Consider the following 25,962-nt stretch of genomic DNA (forward strand, 5'->3'; position numbering starts at 1 on the left):
GAAAATATAAAGCCCAATATGATCGTAAATGCCTGTTTCTATAATGTCCTCAATTACGCAACAAAAATAATCCAGCCAAATTGTCAGGATACATGAACATTTTATATAGGTATTGGCCTTGTATAGCCCAGACTTATCCACAAGAAAGAGTTCATTTTCTGAAGAATCCTTCACCAAACCAAGGGTTAGGTTTACAGTCCTGAGGCTGTGACTCTTTGGTTATTATAATCACAACATCTGGAGGAATCTGTTTCTTCCTTTGAACATAATGGTATGCTTATGTTTTTTTTTTTTTTTTTTTTTGCTTTGTTTGGTATTTTTTGGAGGGATGTTATCAAATGTGTCTATCGCATGACTCATTTTATGGTATAAGAGGTTATTTGGATTAAATTGTCATTGCAATTTTTACCCTGTCTGCTTTACTCACTTAGACTATACAACCTTATGAAGAGTCAGGCGAAGCCAACATGACAGAAGAAAAAGTGATTATCTGAAACTCATCTTATCTAGATCAAAAAGGATGTATTTTATAGCTTAGGACATCACATAGAAAATATCTTTGCAGAGTTACTCTCTCAAGTGTGGCGTCAACGTCTGGGAAGAAAACCAGCATTTTTCAAGTGCCTAGTAAAGGTTAGGTATTCCACCAGGGGCTTCTGGACGTAACCCATCAGGGAGACGGTTTCACAGAATGGTTGTGCCTGGAGTATTGTGGGGTCCCAGCTTTGTCAGAGTATCCTTGGGCAAGTTCCTGACCTCCTTCTCATTGTCACTTTTTACATGAATCCTTTGAGATAGGCAGTGATATCCCCATTCTATAGAAAAGAAAACAGGCTCATTGAAGTAAATTTGTTCAGAGCCACATAGCTAGCAAGTTGCAGTGCTTGAATCTGGTGCCAAACCCTGCTTAAGATCCAACTCCCTCTCTCCCATTCCATGTCATCTCCTTTCCAAAGCTGTGTCTCAAAGTTCAGTATGGCTACTGAGTTGACTGTTTCAACTAAGTAGGCTGGTTGCTTTCATGTTGAATGAGCCAGATTAGAAGTACTGGTTATAAGAAGAAGGCTCGGAAAAGGGAATTGGGAGAAGGGACTTGGAGCTGGTCATTCCCCTAGCTTGACTAAGTGGCCTTGAGGAAGTCACCTGTCCCACTTACCTCATAAGTGAACTGTTTAGGCTTACAGAACTTTCAGATCAACCCTTTTATCATTGTGAGCTATTCCTCTTTGTATCTGGTAAAACTTCTTGTGTTAAAGTCTGTTTGTCTTAATATAGCCAGTTCAGCGGTCTTTTGCTTACTTTTTGAATGCATGGTGTAACTTTTCCCTTTCTTCTGACCTATTTGTGTGTTTCTATTTAAAGCGTTTCTCTCTCTTGGGTGAGTATAGTTGATTCTTGCTTTATTATTATTAATATCATTATCATTATTACTACCATTTTTTTCCGTTCTGACAGTCTGCCATTTGAATGGAGTGTTTAGTCCATTACGTTAAAAAACCATTTTTTTAACGTTTATTTATTTTTGAGACAGAGGGAGACAGAGCGTGAGTGGGGGAGGGGCAGAGAGAGAGGGAGACACAATCTGAAACAGGATCCAGGCTCTGAGCTGTCAGCACAGAGCCTGATGCGGGGCTCAAACCCACGAACTGTGAGATCATGACCTGAGCCGAAGTCGGACGCTTAAACAACTGAACCACCCAGGTGCCCCTAGTCCATTACGTTTAAAGGAGCTGTTGATATAGTTCTGTATTCTGGAGATAAAGTTTTAAGAGGTATATTACATTTGCATCTTGATTTTCTGTATCTTCTCAGTTTCTAATTTCTAATTAGAAGTTTCTCTTTCTAATTTAACTTTATGAAAAAAAGTCTTGTATAGGTTGGATGCTTATTAATGTAACTGGTTTGTTGTGTGGGTCACACTTAGTGAGACACAAGCAGAAAGCAGTTTTATTCTTTTCCCACCTTGATGTTGGGTGATATTTTTGGCAGATTCCATAGCTGTTGAGTCATTTTGTTTGAAGTATTGAAACCACCTAATTTTCAAAAATTAGAAAAATGTGTTTGTAATATGAATCAAAACTTCCTTTTTCCCATCCAGGGTACAGCTTCTCCCATTTTCTGTCCTTGAGTCTGACCAGTGGCTTGGTGATCATGAGTGAGGAAGAAAGGTCATTTCTGGTCTAATTCTCCTCTCTGTTCTTCTCTCTATCCAGGGTCTCTGGCTCCTCCATAGTTGGCAGGGGGCAGAAAAAAGGTTTAAGACTGTTTTACTTAGCTGGTGCTGTTTGTTTTCATGGCCAGTTCATCCTCATACACATCCTGATGGGTTTTTGTGGAGGTTCCACGCAAGTTCATTGACACCATGCCATTACTGGATGTGGGCATTGCAGCTCCTGGGTAACCATGGATAATCTTCAGCTCCTATCCTCCACTGGTGTATCACTGGAGCCTCTCTGAGCCCTTGTCCAGGCTGCCTATTTGAGTGGAGATTTTTTAAGATCACTCAAACCTTACTACAATGTGTGGTATCCATTTGGTCTATAGGAAGACTCACATGTCAGCACCATCAAGCTCTGTAGTGTAGCCCATTTCCCCTTTCCCTGAGACTCTGTTGCCTTGCTCTAATATTGAAGGCAGCATCTGCCAGGCTCCTGTGCTCCAGCCTCACGCATGGCCCGCAGAACAGGCGAGGAGTTTCTGTGCAGAGGCAAGCATTCAGCCAAGGGAGAGAATACCAGCCTCCCTCCTGGCAAGTTGCTCCAGCATGTGAGGGGTTGTTGTAGGCAGTTGGTCTGAGCTGATGGGGAAGGAAAGGGAACCAACTCTTTGTTCTTGAGAATTCTCTCTGAAGAAGTGTCTTCTCATATGGAGACTCTGGGGGGTGACCTCTGGACTGGTTTGGCGTATGTAGCAAGTTCTGTGGTCACATGAAGGGAAATCCTCACTTACTGTCTTTAGCATTGAGACTTTAGCTGAAAATTTGAAACAGTAAGAGACTTCATCTTCTACTTCTGTTTAAAAGAATTTAGAAATTACTGTCTCTACAGCAGAATGCACAGATAAGTGTTATACTTTCAGTTACATTTATAACTACCTACCACACTTTATAATCTTCTCCCTTCACAGTAATGAGAAATGGTAAGTATAAAATAAATGCTTAATGAATTTACTCATGGTGATTACAGGATATTGATCTCTGGGGAAAGTAAGGATGACCAATACAATAAGAGGAATGAGGTTTCTAATCTGTAACACTTTCTGCTAATTTGATTAGCAAATTTGGTCACTTAAATGGAAAAAAATGTAATTTAAAACTATTGTTACCTTTTGGTTTTGTTGATGGTTTCCTTTGCCGTGCGAAAGCTTTTTTGTTTGGTGTAGTCTCAACAGTTTATTTCTGCTTTTCTCCTGGCCTGAGGGGACATATCCATAAATATGTTGCTAAGAGTGATGTTTAACAGATTACTGCCTATGTTTTCTTTCAGGAGTTTTATGGTTTCAGGTCTCATAATTAAGTCTTTAATCGATTTTGAGTTTATTTTTGTGTATAGTGTGAGAAAGTGGTCCAGTTTCATTCTTCTGCATGCAGCTGTCCTGTTTTCCCAGCACCATTTATTGAAAAGACTTGTCTTTTCCCCCATTGTATATTCTTGCCATAGATTAATGTCATAGATTGTCATAGATTAATTGATCATATATGTGTGGGTTTATTTCTGGGCTCTCTATTTTGATCCATTGATTGATGTGTCTGTTTTTATGCCAGTATATTGTTTTGATTACTACAGATTTGTAGTATATCATGAAATCTGGGATTGTGATACCTCCAGCTTTGTTCTTCTTTCCGAAGATTGCTTTAGCTATTCAAGGTCTTTTGTGGTTCCATACAAATTTTAGGATTATTTTTTCTAGTTCTGTGAAAAATGCTGTTGGTATTTTGATAGGGGTTGCATTGACTCTGTAGATTGCTTTGGGTAGTATGAACATTTTAATGATATTAATTCTTCTAGTCTATGAGCATGATATACCTTTCATTTGTTTGTTTCATCTTCAATTTCTTTTATCAATGTCTTGTTGGTCAGGTTGGCCAAGGCAGGTGGAACCTGAAACTGGGTTGAAGGCATCTGTGGTGGAAATATCTAAACAGTTTAGATCATATATGTGTATTTATATATTTTATATATATATACATATATATGTATATATTATATGTACACATCATACATATGTATATGTACTATATGTATAAGTATATATGTGCAGGTGAATGTTTATTTAATGTATATGTATACATACACATAAATGTATGTATTTATAGTTCTGATATAGCTGTCAGAGAAAGCAATGACATATGATGATGTTAACTCAAATATATTTTAAGAGTGGGCAATGAATGAATAGCATAAATAAAGCAGAAAGATTTGGAACAGGAAACAGGTAATTCTCCTAATTTATGGAGCAGATACAGATAAATATAAAATGTATTTATCAGTCTTTTGGTCAGCTTATCTTGAAGTAGAAAATTATCTCAAAATATTTAATATGCTTTTGTACTAGAGTCTATAGGTGACAGCATGATGAATTCATTTTAACGGTATAGATTTAATCCTGATTGGAGTTGATTACCAATATACTTTCAAAATATATTAACATGTATCATTTATTACACAATAATGATTTATCTGAATAAAAAGTTCTAAATACGTACTGTCTAATGCTTAAAAATAACCTTGGAGCTTATGAAAGTTATGCATGATCAACCTAAAAAGAGAGTAACTGAAAAGCACAAAGAAGGCAGGAAAGTGCTCTTAATCTAATCATAAACAGGTAACCATTAGAGGCCAGAATGAGAAACCCCAGATTGCTTTTGCTTATTGATACATTTTTTTTGCCATGACTTAGAAAACTTGGTCTTTCATAGTAGAACTTCCTTTGATCTATATTTAATTTGCTCACTTTATTTTTCTGTTAAAGACTAATAAGAATTCCCTTTCATGGCAAGACTTTATATGTGGGAAGCTATACCAGGATTGTATCCAATATAATCAGAAATCTGCTAAATATAACTTTCAAACATTATTTGTAGAGTAGAGTTTGATATAATTTTCTGAGCCTTAGTCAGTTGTTAAGAATTACTTTAAGATGCAGAAAAAGAAATAAGGAAAGTGAGCTGGTGCATAAGAAAAGAGGGATTTTAACATTTAAGACTGTTTTTGGTTCTAGCACTGGAAACTACTTTTGGCAGTTAATTTAATGTGGCCCTCAATATTTCATTTTGTAAATGGGGCAGTGCCTGATTGTGGGGTGAAATGCAAGGGGGAATATAAATGCTTTTGGCCTGTTTTGGGGGGTTTGCTTTAAGTAAGATAAGCATTCACGAAGGAGTCCTAATGTGATAGAAAGCTTGGAGTTTTAAGCAAGATATTTAAAAGAAGTTGTGTACAGAGTTATACTTTATTTCCAGACGCTGTCTTTGTAAAAGTAACTTCATTATCTTTTTTCTTTCATAATGAAGCTTGTCTCTTAAAATCATTAGCCTTTGGTGAAGAGTGAATACTTAAAATTTTTTTTAACATTTATTTATCTTTGGGAGAGAGAAAGAGAGATAGAGAGTGCCTGAGTGGGGGAGAGTGGGGGGTGGGCAGAGAGAGGGAGGGAGACAGACCCAAGCAGGCTTGGCATTGTGAACACAGAACCCAATTTGGGTCTCGAACCCAGAAACTGTGAGATCGTGAACTGAGCTGAAATCAACAGTCAGCTGCCCGACTGAGCCATCCACGTGCCCCAGGAGTGAATACTTCAAAAAATAACTTTACAGAAGAAAAACTGAGTGCTATAGAGTTATTTAATTGAGAATACTATTTTTTTTTCTGTGTCAGGGGAAAGTATTGAAAGGGGTTAGCTTAAAAAAAAAGAGTATGTCCTTTTTTTTAAATTTTATTTTTTAAAAATTTACATCCCAATTAGCTAGCATACAGTGCAACAGTGATTTCAGGAGTAGATTCCTTAATGCGCCTTACCCATTTAGCCCATCCCCCCTCCCACAACCCCTCCAGTAACCCTCTGTTTGTTCTCCATATTTAAGAGTCTCTTATGTTTTGTCCCTCTCCCTGTTTTTATATTATTTTTGTTTCCCTTCCCTTATGTTCATCTGTTTTGTCTCTTAAAGTCCTCATATGGGTGAAGTCATATGATATTTGTCTTTCTCTGACTGACTAATTTCACTTAGCATAATACCCTCCAGTTCCATCCACGTAGTTGCAAATGGCAAGATTTCATTCTTTTTGACTGCCGAGCAATACTCCATTGTATATGTATATACCACATCTTCTTTATCCGTTCATCCATCGATGGACATTTGGGCTCTTTCCATACTTTGACTATTGTTGATAGTGCTGCTATAAACATTGGGGTGCATATGTCCCTTTGAAACAGCACACCTGTGTCCCTTGGACAAATACCTAGCAGTGCAATTGCTGGGTTGTAGGGTAGTTCTATTTTTAATTTTTTGAGGAATGTCCATGCTGTTTTCCAGAGTGGCTGCACCAGCTTGCATTCCCAAAAGAGTATGTCCTCTTAAAGATAATCCAGCCATTATTTGGAAAAAGATTCAGCATCCTTGTACTAAATTATGATTTTTTCCCCCAAAGATCTATGTATGGAAAAAATTTCAAATATACCTAATAACTAATGAAAAGGGAGAGGAAAAATTGGGAATGTGTTTTATCACATAATAACTATCCCAATTGAAGTTTTTAAAAAAATGGGTAGAGGGGCGCCTGGGTGGCTCAGTCGGTTAAGCGTCCGACTTCAACTCAGGTCACGATCTCGCGGTCCGTGAGTTCGAGCCCCGTGTCGGGCTCTGGGCTGATGGCTCAGAGCCTGGAGCCTGCTTCGGATTCTGTGTCTCCCTCTCTCTCTGCCCCTCCCCCACTCATGCTCTGTCTCTCTCTGTCTCAAAAATAAACTTTAAAAAAAATGGGTAGAATCCATTTCTAGATGTCCTGATGAAAATCATGACTTACAAAATACTCTGTATTGTTTAAAAATCAGTAGAAATGTTAACCTGAAATGTCAGAACAGAGAAGCTCATGTTTAGTCTAATGCACTGTGGTTCACTTTTCCATCTATGCACGTATATCATAGACTGTGCACATATTGTGTAAAAATAATTACCAAATGTTTCGGGGGTGGTGAGTCTATTTCTCCATCAGAATTTATGAAGTTGTTAAATTGGAGTCATAACAGTTTATTTCATTAAGATGTTTACTGGATAAATATTTTCACCAAATTTTCATCAACTTCAAGGAGGAATTATTTATTCAGTGAAAAGTGTTAGTAGTCTATTGCAAAATTTACCTATTTTTAAAATTCTTTCTGCAGTAGATTTTTTTTTTCTCTTTTGGTTCAAATGAGCCTATTATTTTAACTGCTTCAATATATCTGATATCTTGTATGCTTAGAAACGATAGGTGTTATGCCCACCTGCCAACCAGTCTCTAAGATCTTGGGGCCATATGATCTATTAATGTGCCCTGGAAAGAGTAGCTCATGTGTGTCCCTATGTGGGTGGGGGTGTGGGGGCTATTGATTTCTGAGAGAAACTGAAGCCATCGACTCATGGGTTTATTTTGCATCATTTCTAGGTCATATAAGTACATAGTACCTTGTTTTTAATATGCCATGTGTATAGAAATTTGGTAATTCCTTACAGCTGTAAGATGAGCTAGAGAAGGTCACTATCTGTGTCATGCCAAACCACGTCAGATTTCTGACATGGACAAGAAATAATTGTGCTTGAGGTTACAGTGGACCCTTACTTACCCTGTGTGTGCTTTTGAGGCCACGAACTGAAGGTTCTTGTGACTGTTACCTCGGCTAATGTGTACGTTTTATAAACAATATTTGAGTAAAGATCAGAGAGAGGAAGCAGCATGGTACAGCAGAAAAGTGAGAGCTGACCTTTTTGGGTTTGAATATCAAGTCTGCCTTTTTTTTTTTTTTTTTAATTTTTTTTTCAACAATTATTTATTTTTGGGACAGAGAGAGACAGAGCATGAACGGGGGAGGGGCAGAGAGAGAGGGAGACACAGAATTGGAAACAGGCTCCAGGCTCTGAGCCATCAGCCCAGAGCCTTACGCGGGGCTCGAACTCACGGAGCGCGAGATCGTGACCTGGCTGAAGTCGGACGCTTAACCGACTGCGCCACCCAGGCGCCCCTGAATGTCAAGTCTGCCTTTTACTAGATAGATACGTGGCCTTAGGTGAGCTCCTTAGCTCCTTATGAACTTGTCCCCGTCTGAAAGGGGAGCCCCCAGTAACTAACTGGTGGGTCGTGAAGGTTACGAAATAGTGGCTGCAAAGTGCCTAACACATTGTCTGGCTTATCTAGCTACTTCTTGAGTGTAGTTCTTTCATTTCTCTAGACATTTGACAGTTGAATATGTCATGTTGGGTCAGTTGAACAGTTCATACCATCATTGTATTTCTAGAAATGATGCTCACAAATATTTTTTTAATAAGGATTGCATGAGGGGAAAGTGGGTGATGGGCATTGAGGAGGGCATCTGGTGGGATGAGCACTGGGTGTTGTATGGAAACCAATCTGACAATAAATTATATTTAATTAAAAAAAGAAAGAAAAAAATATATTTAAAAAATACTGTAAAAAATTCATACAGTAGTACATTTTACAGTAGTACCATCCCCATGCTTACTTCTATTCTGTCTGGAAGCGATCACTGCTGTTAATTTCAAAAAAATGTTTAAATATACACAAAATCTTAATTTCTTTTCTTTTCTGTTTTTTCTTCATGTCCTTCCTCCTTTTCTTCCTCTGGCTATTGCCCTCTGACTGTCTCCAGGTTATTCATGTTAATTATGTGAGAAGTAGCCTTTGCTGTTATCCCAGAGAAAAACAAATATATTTACTCATGAACTCTCATACAGACAATATATTAAAAAATCATTGTCAGGGTGTTTTTTTTTTTATTTTTTTTAAATTTTTTTTTTTCAACGTTTTTTATTTATTTTTGGGACAGAGAGAGACAGAGCATGAACGGGGGAGGGGCAGAGAGAGAGGGAGACACAGAATCGGAAACAGGCTCCAGGCTCCGAGCCATCAGCCCAGAGCCTGACGCGGGGCTCGAACTCCCGGACCGCGAGATCATGACCTGGCTGAAGTCGGACGCTTAACCGACTGCGCCACCCAGGCGCCCCTGTCAGGGTGTTTTAAATTATTATCTTACAAAATTATGACCATGTTATGTGCATTTTTCTGCATTTTTTTTGCTCCTTCAGCAATATCACAGGAAAACATCAAACCATTTGTCAAAGCCATCATTGCTTATTTTACATGGGTGAATATTTCCCATTCTGTGACTATATTAATTATTTAGTGAGTTTACTGTTAAAGTACTCTGTATTTTCCCCCATCTTTGGCCATTAAAACATTTCTACATCAAAAAAAAAAAAAAAAAGGATTGCATACTTTTCATAAAGTCTCTTGGTAATGTGTAGTTTTACCTATTCATTCATTCGGTACTTGTCAGTACTTGTTACATGCCAGCTTTCCTCAGCTCTAGGAGTTTATGTTTTATCAAGAGAGGTCAATCTAAGAGAAATGACTAGAATTTTAAGTTCCACAGAAAGTACATCGCTAAGGCTCTGTGGAAGCACAGAGTAAAGGCATCTGAACTAGGATGCAGGGCAGCCCTTCAGCCCTCAAGATGTATCCTCCTGTTCCTGTTTTCTGTTTTTTAGAAATGTTTCCTTTTTAAAAAAATTTTTTTAATGTTTATTTTGTTTTAGAGAGACGGAGAGAGAGAGAGACATTGTGTGAGTCGGGGATGGCCAGAGAGAGAGGGAGACACAGAATCCAAAGCAGGCTCCAGGTTCTGAGCTGTCAGCACAGAGCTAGATGCGGGACCCGAACCCACCAACCGCGAGATCATGACCTGAGCCAAAGTCAGCACATAACCCACTGAGCCAGCCAGGTGCTCCTGAGATGTTTCCTTTCTGATGTTGAATTTAGTTAGCCATACCTCTAAATATTTCCTTTTCTTTGTTGAGACATACAGATTTTGTAGATAGTCTTTAGGTAGAGCATGTTCCATTTCTTGATCACTGGAATAACATTGCTCTCTTTTTTGGCATCTTTTAATTTTGTGTATTTTTTAAAATTTTTGTATCCCTGACAGAGTGAGGTGGTCCACAGGAGGGTGCCGTGTGGCTTGGTAGAATGACATGGCCTGTTGTTTGCTGATGGTTTTCCTCATGACTGCTCACCCTCAAGCTTGTTGCCTTTTAGTATGAGGCATGCTCTTAATGAGTGGAAACTGTTGATGAGTCAGCAATAGTTCCGTGACTGTGTTATTGGATAGTTCTGTGGAGCATCAGTCAGTGGAAATAGGAGGGGCTTTGAGAACATAGCATGGGGTGGGGGGGATGAATCGTATCTCGTGTTAGAATATTTTTGGCTGTGAGTTACAGAAAATGGCAACTTGAACCAGCAGAGGTTTGTCATTCCTAACATGAGATGCCAGTTTAGGAACCTAAGCATTTTGGGCAGGTGTAGCATCTCAGCAAAGCCACAAGAGAACCGGGTTCGTTCTGCTTTCTTTCTACTCATTTTTTGTCTGCCTTTTGTTCTTGTGGTTGTGAGATGGCTCTACACCTCCCAGTAGCTATTCCCAGGAAAGAGGGAAGGGAATGGGTTCATGTAATGAGAACAGACTTTGTTAGAGCCCTTTCTTTCGCATCTCATTGGTCAAAACTGTGTCACATGCCTACTCCTAGCTGCAAGGGAGTCTGGGGCACAAACCATTTTAGCCTGGCATATTGCTGCCTACAAGAAAATTAAGGTTATGCATGTTGGTTAGACAAATAGCCATAACTGCTATACCTGAGGATTTTATTTCTAAAAAAATTCTAATTTTATTTCTAATGACCTTAGGTTGAGATTTCATGATTGGTAGTTATTAGTTGCCACCTCATTCATGCATTTATTTCACAAATATCTATTAAATGCATAATTAAATGCCATTCCTAATTGAATAAAATATGAAAAATGTCTGAGTATGGATGTAAGCTAGTTTAAGTTTTTCTTAGCTTATATGTAGTAAACTGCTGGAACTGTGATGTTTCAAATTGAAAACAAGTGAATTTTGTTTAGCTGACCTCCATCATGCAACTTGTTAATAATTATTACCCACACACTCCCTTCTCTAACCCTTGATCATTTTGCTGATAAATTTGGAAGCCTGCCCCATAAGGCCGAGTTGCTCTGGTTTTCCCATAATACTCCCTTTTCCAGCTTTTATGTGCTTACCCATTAAGTCAGACAAATTTCCTTTTCAGAATTTGGCATTGTTTCTTCATTGGAAAGGAAACAGATTGTTTTAGGCCAGGAAAACTTAAAAAGGGAAATAGAAAACTATCAGCTTCTTTAAAAAAAAAAAAAGATCAAATCTCGTGTTAGGATTTAGTGTTGGTCTTGTGCTGTTCTGTTCAGAGGGAGCCAAAGTTTGTTATTGCCCCTGGTTCATCTTTGGAGAAGACTTGGTAAAGCTTTACACATGTTCTTTTCCCAAACTATGATATAAATCCTGCTTTTTAATTTATGTCCAGTGTCAGATTTTCAATAGTGGTGTCTGGCAGGGTCAGTAAGTCAAATTCTGAGGCTGTAACGATGATTTTACTTGGCATGTGAGTTTCCCTGCTTATTGTGAAAGCTGCGACTACCCTCATATGACCCCTCCTAGTCTCTTTCAAATTCTAGCCGCATGAGTAGTGAGTCGTATGAGTGCCCATCTTTTGGCTGTTCCCCAGGAACAGTTCAGTCAGCTACATCAGTGGGTTGCAGATCTGATAGTTTATATCTGCAAACCCAAAATTTATACCAATAGAATCCCTCTGTCTCTTTTAATGATCCCCTCTTGGATCTTAGTTACAAAGATTTTTAGTTCATGGAACAGATCGCATTGATATTAATTATAGGTCATCCATTTTCCTACTTCTTTTAATCAAAGTCATACTTAATGAGCAACAATGTCTGACAATCCTGAGAAAAGCCATGCTTCTATGTTTCTGTCACTTAATTAAAAGCAGAGATACTTGAAATAATAATAAAAAAATAAGTTTATGGTAGGTAAGTACATACTTGTTATTTGGCTTTTAAAATATTTAAAGAAAGATTCAAGGCCATTATTACTTCATTAATAAAATTGTAACTGAAGGCTTTTCATCTTTTCTCGTGTGTTATTTAAAATTTTTAAATTTATTTCCCTTTTTTGATGAAGGGTGTTTGGAAAACAGGAAGATTGTGATATTTATGCTCTGTGCATTTCTCTCTTTGTCATATTTTCACATATAACTTTAATTAGATGACCATCATTTAATATTTTGTTATGGAAAATTTAATTATAATGTAAAAGTAGAGCAAATATTACAATGAACCTTCATGTATCCTTCATTGAACTACCACAAACTCACTGATGCTTTTTTGATTTGTTACCTCTCCTTGTCCAAACCCTGACTGGATTCTTTCAAAGCAAATCCTAGGTACCTTCTTGTTTCTGGGTGGCCAGTTTTATTATTTATTTATTTATTTATTTATTTATTTATTTATTTATTTGATAGAGTGCGTGTAAGCAGGGGGCGGGGCAGAGAGAGAGAGAGAGAGAGAGAGAGAGAGAGAGAATCTCAAGTTGGCTCTTTGCCTAGCACGGAGCCCGACGTGGGGCTTGATCTCATAACCATGAGATCATGCCCTAAGCTGAAATCGAGAGTTGGACGCTTAACTGACTAAGCCACGCGGGTACCTCTGGATGGCCAGTTATGAACTGAAGATCTATGAGGACCTCCATACAGTTGTTACTGGGCTGTAGATTATGATTTGGCTCAGCCTGTGCATGTTGAACCATGTTTCTGAATCAATCGTGATTTGTCCTGGCTTTTTGTTGTTGTTGCCAGCAGAGTTTACCTGCACCTATAAGACCTTAGGTAATTTCAGAAAACAGAATAGGCAGCTGTTACCCTAACTGTCCTGTGTTGGTAGTGAGAGAGCCAAAGTAATGCTGTTTCTAAAGTGAAGAGAAGCAGGAGAGACAAGGCCCCAGATGCTGGCAGACTTTGGGAGTCCATGTAGGGATTTGGTATTGCTTCTAAGGAGAGACGTTCTGGAGCTAAGTGTGACCAAGATGGTGGTACTCAGGAAGGGCATATGCAGGTATGGATGTGGTTACAGGATTCACATGCCTTTCAGCAAGATTTCTTACTTTAAAGGGGGTTTTTATTGTCTGAAAAAAGGGTGACAACTGGAATGAGCACAGGCTAATCTAGGGAGTCCCCATCCAATGTGTGTGTATGAGTGATTCCATTTACTCCGGAGCGTGATCTCCGTGAATTAAATGCATTGGCAGTCATTCCAATTTTTGGAGTTCTTTTGGGTTAGAAATTGTGGTCATTGTTTTTCAAAAACTCTCCATATCATTATCCCCACTGGGAGTTACATTGCTTTACACATGGAATCTAATGTATCAGGGTCAGAGTCACAATTACATTCGTGTGGACGTGATTCCATTGTCTGTTTTAATTAGATTTGGTTGAAACAGTTTAAGGAGTAGATGATTAACTTAGACTATAAACCTTTTACTTATTTGGACTTCAGTATATAAAGTTAAAATATTGGAATACTTTAATCTTTGCCAACAAGTAATTTTGAAGAGAAAAATCATATTTAGTATTTATTAGGGACTAGCAGGTTTTCTATGTCAATTATTTATTGAAAATAATAAATGTAAAATGAAATCACAGCAATCGTATTTTGATTTAGTTTCCTTTATATATTTTTCTTGATCTAAAAGTCTTAGCTAAGAAATACAGAGCCTGTAAATATGGCTTATTAGCTTGGAAAATAAAAAGTATACAACAGAAGGAAACAGCTGCTTATAATTCTGTTACCTTCTGTTACCTACGCAGGCTATTACAACTTCTTCACCTCATTTCCCCCTTGGAAAAATAGAAACAGGAGTGGAATTTTATACATTTACTTCATGGAATGAAAGTATTGAGTATATGTCATTGGGATTGATGGGAAGTAAATACTTTAATTCTAATTTTGAAAAATTCCTATTTTTATCTATATCCATTTGATTTTATTCATTTGCTCCTCAGAAATCAAATCATTGGAATCAGAATCTTTAAAATATTTCATTTAGAGAGAAATGAAGAAATATTTTAAGTCTAACTTGAAAGATTTCCATTTGTTTAATATTATAAATGAAGGCATAACATAAGGAAATTATACGTTACGGTCTTAAAAGTTCACCTTTGCTACTTTCTGTTATTAGTGGATGGTCTTTCTTCTTTTCCACCCCCACAGGAAGAGATGGTTACTGTATGATACGGAATCGTGAAACGTGATCTTTCTTAAAAAGGTAGGCGTGTGTGCTTTTTAAAATTAATTTGTGACATTTAAAAAAATGTGTTATCTTGAGTAAATTACCACCCGAGACTACTTAATCAAGAAGCAATTTTTATGCTGCTAATGCATGCCATTGTGAATTGAATTAAAACCTCAGATTCAGCTTTCTAAATTCAATACTGTGTTTCCCAGTCTTTTAAAAGCATGACCATTTTGAATGAATTGTTGATGTCTATAGCAGTCAATGCACGTGAAGTGTAGTAAGTGAATGTCTTTCAGTAGATCCATTTTAAAAATTGAAATAGATTAATTTCAGCCTATCTTGATGAACTATGTTCCTCTTTTTTCAGTGGGTGACTTCATTGTAGGAAGCCCAGAGTTTGGAAGTATAAAATGGTCTGTGGCTCAATCTGTCATATCTTATGTTTTCTTCTGTGAGACTTCTTTTTCAGAGTGTGGATTGTGATTTGCGTGATACTATGTTAGACCTTGATCTTCTTTGAAGCTAGAATAATAATTGGGCTTAACTGCTACATAAATAATTTATATTATACATCTTGATACTTTACAGCTGTAATGAAATTGTGGGCATTCTTAGGTTTATGGAGCTTTTTGTAAACTATGGAGTCTCCAAGAGGTGTCTAGATTTCATGGGCTGAGCTCCAAAACTAGCAGTTGCTTTTGTTTTCATCCGGTACCTTTTACTCTGTAATGTGAACCAACATCGGCCAGCTCCCCTGTTCTAAAAGGTTCTCAGGAAAAGTGGCATGTCCTGAGAGGTCCTTGGAGACATGAGTTATGGTGGGGTCTGATGGGGCTGTCACCCAAACCACAGGATCTCCTCATAGGTTTTGGGATGTTCCAAGATCACAGAAGTCAAACCTGACTTTGTGCCATTATCCTTCTATGTCAGTTTCCTCTCCAACTGTAAGATTTTAGTTCTTTGGTCATTTCTGAGCAGAGAGGTTATAGTGTGGAAACATTTCTCCCCATTTTACAATCACAGACTTGTGGTGTTAATGGCATCTTCTTCATTCTTCCATCTGCTTCACAGAAGTGACTTTTCATCTTCAGGGGCACCTGGGTGGCTCAGTCAGTTAAGCATCTCTTCTCTTGATTTTGGCTCGGGTCATGACCTCACAGTTTGTGAATTCAAGGCCCACATCAGGTTCTGAGCTGTCAGCTTGGGTTTCTCTCTCTCTCCCTCTCTCTCTGCCCTTCCCCTGCTTGCTCTCTTACTCTCTCTCTCTCAAAGATAAATAAATAAGGGTGCCTGGGTGGCTCAGTTGGTTAAGCATCCAGCTTCAGCTCAGGTCATGATTTCATGGTTCATGAGTTCGAGCCCCTCGTCGGGCTGTGTGTGGGCTCTGTGCTGACAGCTTGGAACCTGGAGCCTGCTTCTGATTCTGTGTCTCCCTCTCTCTCTGCCCCTCCCCCACTCCTGCTCTGTCTTTCTCTCAAAAATAAAGAAAAACATTATAAAAAAATAAATAAACTTAAAAAACAAAAGTCACTTTTCACCTCCAGCTTAAAATGAACTTGTCCAGAACATGGCCAGCTCCAGTCTGGGAACCACTCAGTAAATGTTTGCTTTAAATTTTTTTCCTCAAATTATTTCTTTAGATTTTGGTTTCCAAGTTGACACAGAGAAATGAGTTAATCAGAGAGTGAGTGTATTTTTGACAAAATGATGATAGGAAGAGAGCTGATGAACATCATATAACTGTTGAGTTATAACAGTACACTTTTAGGAAAGAAGACCTTGATCTTCTTTGAAGCTAACAGGATGATCGAGCTTAAGTACAGCATAAATAATCTATATTGTACATCTGCTATCAGATAGATGTTGAAAATATTTGACTGCCATGCATTAGGAAAGTTACTTTTTCTCATTCTCCATTACTAATCCAAAGCCCCTCTTGTGAACAGAGACCCTCATTTGTGCCACATATCATCACAGATCTGCTGACCACTTAGGGATATGTCTTTAGAAGAGGTCTCCTAACCTGTGTGGGTCATGGAGCCCAGGATGCTGTGGGATATTGTAAGATGTCCTAGAATCTACGGTAATATCAAGGATTGCTCATGTATTCAATAAATTACCATCTCCTGTGTTTTCTATCTACATAGCTGCTATCATGATGAAGAAATATGCATGAATATAAAGTATTTTAATTTTTTTTTTCAACGTTTATTTATTTTTGGGACAGAGAGAGACAGAGCATGAACGGGGGAGGGGCAGAGAGAGAGGGAGACACAGAATCGGAAACAGGCTCCAGGCTCCGAGCCATCAGCCCAGAGCCCGACGCGGGGCTCGAACTCACGGACCGCGAGATCGTGACCTGGCTGAAGTCGGATGCTTAACCGACTGCGCCACCCAGGCGCCCCTGCATGAATATAAAGTATTACTGACTTACGAGGAGCTTTTTTTTTTTACTCTAATGGGTTTTCTTAATAGGAGTTAAAGCACCACTCTTATAAATGGTTAATAATGTGTTTTGACATGAAAAATGGGTCACTGTAATCAGAGACATTGAGAAACATTGTTCTAGAACATAGTGAAGGTACCTAAATCAAGGTAGGGTTGAACCCATGATCTAACCAAAACGGAGCCAGAATGAATGTTCTTCAATAGTTATGGGAAAGAAATATCCACATTTTTTAAAAAGATACTAGATAAGGTTACTTGGGGCAGTGGATTGGTTAGACACCACCAGAAAGGCTAGTCTGCACTGTCAGGTACGGATAGCCCGAAGCCACGTGTGGTTATTGAAACCTAAATTTGTATCTATCTATCTATCTATCTATCTATCTATCTATCTATCTATCTCTATCTATCTATCTATCTATCTATCTATCTATCTATCTATCTTCAACGAGGGCTTGAACTTATGCTCCTGAACTGAGATCAAGAGTTGGATTCCCAACCAAGTGAGCCATCCAGGCGCCCCTAAATGTAAATTTTAATGAAGAAAATTAACAATTGAGTTCATCATTGACACTAGTCACAGTTCAAATGCTCAGTGGCCACATGTGGCAAGAGGCTACATCCTGGACAGCGCATAGATAGAACCTTTCCATCATCACAGGAAGTTTTTTAGGCAGTGTTGGGGATGATGGTCCATACTTTTGTAGCTTCGCCCATGAGGTCCTGCCACTGAGTGGACATAAAGCCTGGCTTGCCTTATAGAATCTTGGGGGATTTTATGGACATGAATTCCCTAGTGCACGACTGGAAAAGAAAATTGTTCTCCCCATATTCTTTTTCCAGTTTTCTCTCTCATGACCGCTCCCATTCCACGACAACCAACAGGGGTCTGTGTGCATTTGATTTGTTAATATTTTATTGTGTCTGTAATAGACCTTTGTCACTACTGGGGCTGCCTGGCATCTGAATCCTTTTCCTGAATTTAGGGGAATCCATCATTGTGTGAAGCTGGGTGGGTGAGAGTACCCTGTTCTTAATTTCCCAAACAGATACTCCCGTGTTTGTGTTTTTTCGGACTTCTGCCAGCTAGAGGAAGCACAGGACTTAAGGTCTGCCAAACCTGGGACTGTACCCCCTGGCTTGAGTGATAACTCAGTGAGGCAGAAGGTGCTTTAGAATTCTCCCCATCCCTGATGCAGTCAGCAGCCTTAGTGGCTGTGGACAGAGCCAGCTGTGGTGGCCAGGGCCAGTGGCCTTGGTGGTAGGTGTGACAGAATCGACTGTGGAGAATGAAAGAGAAATGAGGAAAACCGCTTTTCTGCATATGTAAATAGTTTCACCTGTTCCAGCGGCCATCCCCCTCTGCGTGGAATAATGATAACAAGGTAACTAAAGAGCATCCAGAGAACCAGAAATCAGTGATTCCATAAATTAGCCAGGACACAAGTAAGATATTCTGATCTTCTTTTATGGAAAGAAATACTTTCATTATCCTTACCTGAAAGAATACATATATAAGAATTATGGACACCTCACTTTGTGTTAGTAGTGGGACAACTCTTTTTTATTATTTTTGGTAGAGATTGGTGTTTGTAATTCTGTTTCTTTACACTGAGAATCTAATCAAAACCATTGCCTGTGAAAATCACATTTTTGATTCTTGCCAGCTAGGTCGATTGGCCTGTTTTACTTGTTTCCCAGAATAAGTAGACTATGGCATGTTGTTTTACGTTGTGTTTGAGCATATAGTCTGTTCCTCTTGTGTGCTGCTTCCTCACTTTGAGGCACACAGCAGCTGTGTGACCATCTGTGTCAACATGGGTGTCAGAACTGGGACAAGGCTTCTAAACCCCATGTTCTACCTTCGTTCTTCCTCTGCTTGGATGGAGATGATCATGGACTGTAGTGGATGGTGAGGGAGACAGGACTGAAGAAATCAGGTCTATATTGTTGTGTGAAGAAGCACTCTTCCCTAGCCAGGAACACCCACATATTCTTGAATAGAAAATCGCTGATGGCAATATTTGCAGTCTTTCGCAGTAACAACCGTATGCAATGGAAGAAGGAGCATAAATTATGTGAGCATGAGAGAGAGAGAGAAAATTAAATTCTTTTGTGTTGAGAGTTTGTATATTTTTGGATCTATTTGTTACAAAAGCTGACATTACTCTTGTGTGCCCTCATTCAGCACATAAATATAATTATTTCTTATCAGTTAATTAACTGACATTTTTCCTTGTTAGTTGCCCTTTATCTGCCTCTCCACTGAATTATTAGCATAGGTTATGTACGTAGTTATGACGAGGCTGTGGAAGAAGGTAGGGCACGTATTTCCCCACATTGCCTCATATTGCTTACAGATAGACCTAAGAGCCAGAAGACAGCTTAATTCTTCATTGGAAAAACAATTTGCCAGTTTTATAAAATGTAGATTCAGCATATTGAGTGAGTTTTTTAGCCATGAGGATTGTAGTGCCTGAGTATCCAAGTTAGTGACTAATTTTTGCTTCATTAACGTGTAGAAAATCTTTTATTCATTTATTTATTTTTGAGAGAGAGTATGTGTGAGTGGGGGCAGAGGGAGATAGAGAGAGAGAAAGCATCTCAAGCAGGCTCCATGCTGTCAGCACAGAGCCTGACGTGGGGCTCGAACCCACAAACTGCGAGATCATGACCTGAGCCAATATCAAGATTTGGACATTAACTGACCGAACCACCCAGGCCCCCCTGTAGAAGATTTCTGACAGTCTTATTAGGAAGCATTTTTCCAGGCTTAAGGGTTTCAGGTAGGCTGTAGAGATAGTGAAGGTGGAAAGGATGCTCTGAAATTATCTCAGTTTAATGTGATGCTCATTCAAAAGTTTCAAATGTGGTGGTTCAAGAGATTATCCATTTTGTGTTTGGCATGATGTGTGAATGATTGGTGGGCAGAGATGAGGCATTAGGGATTTAATGTTTCTGTATTGTAGTTTACTGTGTATTAACTAATAAAATTTTCCTCTTCTAAAATGTGGAAACAGGAACTGTGTACTTTGTGAGGTTATTAGTGGAGGTTTTATGCATGCTAATACATTTGAAATGTTTGAGTCCTTTGGGGGAAGAGTGCTTAATAAACACGAATAACTACTTATATCAACAGTTCATTTCTGTTGACTTAAGTACACGGACATTTTTTTTTTCTCTTAATAATGCCGGAGCATCTTAGAAGCAGTATGTAGCAGCTTGAACAAAGTAGAAGACGTTTTTAGTGTCAGCACTGTGTAACCTGTCACAGTTGATTCAGTCTCTCCTGCCATATTCTTGACTGTTTAAAGGCACTATTCAGCAGGATTATTATGAACAAAGTAAAAAGTTTGAATGGAAAAAGCCACATGGCTGTCACTTCTACCTAAATTATGAAGGTGATGATATTTAAGTCTAAGACTGTTCCTGTAGGAACCCCACAAACTCATGCCTATTGCTTCCACTCTCCTTAAAGTATGCTCCCCCATTGTACTTTTGAACACATTGGCGCATACTCTGTGCCATAGTATGGAGTGTATCTCAAACTTTTTGGTCTTAGATCCCTTTATACTCTTAAAAATCAAGAGGGTCTCGAACAGCTTTACTTTATGTGCCTTAATATCATAATTATTTGCCATATGAGAAAGGAAAAAGGGGACACAAAACTATTTCTGTATCAATTAATTTTAAGTAATAAACCCATCACATAACATAAAAAATTAAAAAAAATTTTTTTTTAATGTTTATTTATTTTTGAGAGAGAGAGACAGAGCACGAGTGTGGGAGGGTCAGAGAGAGAGGGAAACACAGAGTCTGAAGCAGGCTCCAGGCTCTGAGCTGTCAGCACAGAGCCTGATGTGGGGCTCGAACTCACAGACCGTGAGATCATGACCTGAGCTAAAGTCGGACGCTTAGCCAACTGAGCCACGCAGGTGCCCCTAAAAAATATTTTAAAATGGAAAATTAACTACATTTTTCTAAAAACAAGATACGTTTCATAAGAAGCATGGCACTGCTTATATTTTCGTAAACCTCTCATTTCTGGCTTAATGGAAGATACTTAGATTCTCTTACTTGCTTCTGCAGTCCGTCAATGGAGATTTCAAACATGATGAGGCCTCTGTAAACCTCCACCTTGTGAGATAATGGGAATGCAAAAAGGCAAATAATGTCATAGGACCATTATGAAAATAGTTTTGACCTCCTGGCTTCCCTGAGGTGGCAGTAGGCACCATACTTTGAGAGCTGCTGCTGTGCAATGAATCCCAAAAGCCTGTCTTTAGAGATCTCCTGTTTTGTCACATTTGGTGCTTTGTACCAGAAACATTCCCTCCCCCCCCCCACCCCCCATCCAGTGAATGAGTAAGAAAGCAACGATGAGGACAAAAACATTGTGTAATTTACTAAAATATTCTCTTTTGGTTTCATGGACAGAATGCTGCCTCACCTAGTAACCCAAATGGAAGCATTTGAATTATCAGTACATGTATCTACCCATATTTCTTCAACTGAGTGGTGTCCCTAAGTAATGATAACTAGGATTATGATCGTTTACGTTTGTGATGAGATGGTGGGCCATTCTCAAATATTAGTAAATGTATTTGTGAGACACCGTGACATCTACATAGGAAATCAGTGGCATACGACCACAAGTAATTATTTATTTATTTATTGCAATGACTTATCACTTGTATTCTGTTGTTTATTACAATAAGTATTTCTGGCCTGCGTGTTTGGAGGTTGGCTGGGGTTTGAATGACCTACACTAGGCTCCACTGGGCTTAGCTCCAAGCTGTGGGTTGGATTGAGGATTGCTCCTGGTGTCTTTCTCCTGAGACTTGAATGTCGCATGGTCTTCTGCCATAGCAGAAGTGTAAAGAGACCAAGTAGAAACTTGCAGTGTCTCTTAGGGCCTGTCCTTGGAGTTGACCCAGTATCACGTCAAGCTCACATACCATTGATATAACAAATTGCATGGCTAAGCCCAATATTGATGTGGCAGGAAAATACACTCTTCCAGCGGAGAGTGTGGGAGTGGGTAGGGAGAAGAAATTGCTAACTGTGGCTTTCACATATTCTAATTCACTACAATGTGCAATTCTAAATTACTAGTAAATACCTATTTTTACCCAGTTAATTCTTTTTTAAAAAAGGTTTTGTTTGTTTGTTTTTTTGTTTGTTTGTTTTGTTTTGTATTTTATTTTAGTGCAAGCAGGGGAGAGAGGCAGAAAGAGAGAATACAGAATCCTAGGCAGGCTCAATGCTCAGTGCAGAGCCAATGTGGGGCTCGAACCCATGACCCTGGGATCATGACCTGAGCCAAAATCAACTGAAAGAGTCACTCAGGTGCCCCTACCTGGTTAATTCTTTTTTAAAAAGGTTTATTTATTTTGGAGAGAGAGAGTGTGAGTGGGAGAGGGTCAGAGAGAGAGGGGGACAGAAGATCTGAAGTGGGTTCTGCACTGACAGCAGTGAGCCCTATGTGGGTCTCGAACTCATGAACCACAAGATCAGGACCCGAGTTGAAGTTGAACACTCAACCAACTGAGCCACCCAGGCGCCCCCCAGCCCCTGCCCCTGGTTAATTCTTAATCAGAAAAATAACTCAGGGGCTAAATTTTAACTTTAGGCTGCCATCTTCCTATTGACTGTGTCTTCAAAGTAGCAGTGGTGTCTAGCCCTTACCCCCTTGTCACAGTTAACTGTTCAAGTTGTTCTTCATGCTATTGATCCGAACTATTGTGAGAACCTCTAAATTGGTCTGTATCCTAGTTACTGTTGCTGTGCAACAAACCACCCTAAACTAAATGCTTAAAACGACAGCAACCTTGAATCTGCAATTAGGGCAGGGATCAGCAGAGGTTTGTCTCTGCTCCTTGTGGCAAATGCTGGGTCTTTGCTAGGTGCTGGAGGATCCACTTCTGAGATGATTCAGTCACATACCTGGCAAGTGGAGCTAGCTGTAGGCTGGGAGCTAAGAACCAGGAACCTCAGATTATCTCCAGGTAGGCTTTCCACAGACTGCTTGAGCTTCCTTAGAGCATGGTGGCTAAGTTGCAAGTGTGAGTGTCCCAAGAGATAGGATGTGAAAAATGTCAGTTTCTTTTTTTTTAAGTTTTTATTTAAATTCTGATTGTTAACATACAGTGTAATATTAGTTTCAGGTGTACAATATAGTGATTCAACACTTCCATACAACACTGGTGCTTATCATCCTCATCACTTCTGTAACCCATCCCCCCACCCACCTCCTCTTTGGTAACCATCAGCTTGCTTTCTATAGTTAAGAGTCTGTTTCTTGGTTTGTCTGTTTTGTTTTGTTTTGTTTTTTCCTTTGCTCATTTGTTTTGTTTGTTAAATTCCACATATGAGTGAAATCCTATGGTATTTGTCTTTCTCTGACTGACTTATTTCTCTTAGCATAATACTCTCTAGCTCTATCCATATCATTGCAAGTGGCAAGATTTCATTCTCTTTTATGGCTCAGTAATATTCCATTGTGTGTGTGTGTGTATGTATGTGTGTGTGTGTGTATGTGTATATATATATATATACACTTCATAGATACTTCTTATCTATGTATTAGTTGATGAACACCTGGGTTATTTCTATAACTTGGCTATTGTAGGTAATGCTGCTATAAACATCGGGGTGCATGTATCCCTTTGAATTATTATTTCTGTATTCTTTGGGTAAATACCTAGTAGTGCCATTGCTGGATTGTAGGGTAATTCTGTTTTTAACTGAGGAACCTCCATACTGTTTTTTAGAGTAACTGCACCAATTTGCATTCCCACTACCAGTGCACGAGGGTTCCTCAGAAAGGTGTCAGTTTCTTAAGGTTTGCCTGAGAACAGGTCCATTGTCACTTCTGCTGGATTTTATCAGTCAAGCAGTCACAAAGTCCAAGTTCAAGGGGAGGGGACATAGACCCCTGTGTTTTAAAACTGTTACACTCTCTGCCTCAGTTCTTCTCAGCTCCAAATTGCCCTGTATTTGCATCCTGCCTCCAGATTCTTCCTAAAGCATAGCTTTATTTGTGCCATAGCTCACCATTTTCTACCAAACAAGAAGCAAATTAATCTTGTATTCAGAATGATCCACTTATCAACCTTTAGCATTCTCTGTGCTCCAGCCAAACTTTGTCTGGTTTTTTTCTCCTCTTGCCTTTGATCATATGGGTTTTTTTTTCCCTCTCTTTCTAGAATATTATCCCTCTGATCTTTTCACATCCTGACATTCTGTGCTTAAAATAAATGCTACTTTCTCATGAAGATTTCCTTAAGCTCTCCATTATTCTGCAATATGTCTTTCTGCATTCTTCCACAGTAGATTTTAACTTTTAGAGACCTCTCAGTTTCTATCTTATACAAGAATATATGCATGTGTATGTGTTTTATTAAAATTTTTTTTAATATTTATTTTTGAGAGAGAGATGATGTGAGCGGGCAAAGGACAGAGAGAGAGAGAGAGGGAGACAGAGAATCTGAAGCAGTCTCCAGGCTCTGAGCTGTCAGGACAGAGCCTGACATGGGGTTTGAACTCATGAACCATGAGATCACAACCTGAGCCAGAGTTGGACACCTAACTAACTGAGCCACCCAGGCACCCCTATGCAATTTATATACACTAGTAGATTTTATGTACCTCAGAGGAGCTTCATGTTTTTATATGTTAATTTTCAGTTGTACCAGTATTTTGAGATGTATGTAACTGCTTGCTTTTCTTTTTTAAATGAATGGATTGAAAGTATGAATGGAATTAACAGATCATGTTTAGACACATGAAAATCTGCTAAAAGCACTATGATTGTTGATTAAGGTTGCTGATTGGCTACAAAATAAGTAAAAAATAGATTGTTGAGTTAATTATGACATCAATGTTAGAAAAGATTTTTGAAGAAAAGATTCCACTTACAATTACAGTGTCATGGTATAGAAGTTGGGAGCAACTTACCTAGACATCTGAGGGACTAAGTGAAGAGAGGTAGAAAAGTCAATTGTAGGACATAAAATCAGTTTCAAATAAGTGGAGAAGGATAGTTTGTTCTTGGAAAGTAAGTTTCAGTACAACAATATAAAAATATCAATTTTGCTTAATTAAAGCACAAACATGATGCAATCAATCCCTATCAAAACTGGGGAACCTGCCAAAATGATTCTGAATACGATCTGGAAGAATGAACCTATAAAACTCTCCCAGAATTATAAGAAATATTAAACAGGGTACTTGCCATCTCAAATATTAAAGAATAGTATAAGTCAGTAATGATTGAACCGAAGTATTGGCACAAGAATATATCAATGAATAAAATACAGAGAGTCTATAGGTAAGTATATATGGTAACTTAGTAAGTGATAGGATTGGCATTTCAGATTGGAAGGAAAAAGATAAATTATTCAGCAAAAGGTGTTGGGACACCTACCTAGTCATCTGGGAAAATGAAACAGAGTCCCTACCAGACAACTCATTTGAAAATAATTCTAGAGGAAAGAAATTATAAATGTAAAAGGTAAGATATAAATGGATGTGCATAATATATGAGTCGATATTTTTACAATCTTATGGTGGGAAGGGCATCTGTAAGTAGGAAATATGAAGGAAAGTTTCAAAAAAAAGAAACTATATACACATTTTAAGTCTTTAATATTTTAGTGTAGTGGAAAACCATCTAAACCATGAAACTTGTTTGCATAACACAGGATCAACAAAAGGCTGATATCCCTAATATACAAAGTGCTCTTACCATAAGCTCTTACAATTTCATCAGTAAGATGAACGTCTTGGGGTGCCTGGGTGGGGTGGCTCAGTCGGTTGAGTGTCTGACTTCAGCTCAGATCATGATCTCACAGTTCGTGGGTTTGAGCCCCATGTCGGACTCTGTGCTGACAACTCAGAGCCTGGACCCTGCTTCAGATTCTGTGTCTTCCTCTCTCTCTGCCCCTCTCCTGCTGACACTCTGTCTCTCTCTCTCAAAAATAAACATTAAAAAAAAAAAAAGATGAACATCTTAATAGAACTGTGGGGAAAAAATATAAACAGGTAATTCATAGGGGCACCTGGGTGACTCAGTTGGTTGAGCGTCTAACTCTTGATTTCAGCCCACGT

General features: G+C 38.7%; 1 protein-coding gene across 11 annotated transcripts in view; it reads left to right on the forward strand.

Moving 5' to 3' along the window:
* The window catches only part of PLCB4 (phospholipase C beta 4), a 419,941-nt gene that overhangs the window by 18,843 nt on the left and 375,136 nt on the right, over positions 1-25,962 (forward strand). For 6 of the 11 annotated variants that reach the window (XM_040447674.1, XM_040447664.1, XM_040447672.1 and 3 more), the window contains exon 2: positions 14,382-14,436. The exons of the other annotated variants lie outside the window; for them this stretch is intronic. The gene's annotated coding sequence lies outside the window, so the exon portion shown is untranslated. The remainder of the gene's footprint in view (positions 1-14,381; positions 14,437-25,962) is intronic. 11 annotated transcript variants of the gene reach the window in all.

This window comes from Herpailurus yagouaroundi, unplaced genomic scaffold, assembly GCF_014898765.1.
Source record: "Herpailurus yagouaroundi ecotype Mexico unplaced genomic scaffold, PumYag 196, whole genome shotgun sequence".
Lineage (NCBI taxonomy): Eukaryota > Metazoa > Chordata > Mammalia > Carnivora > Felidae > Herpailurus > Herpailurus yagouaroundi.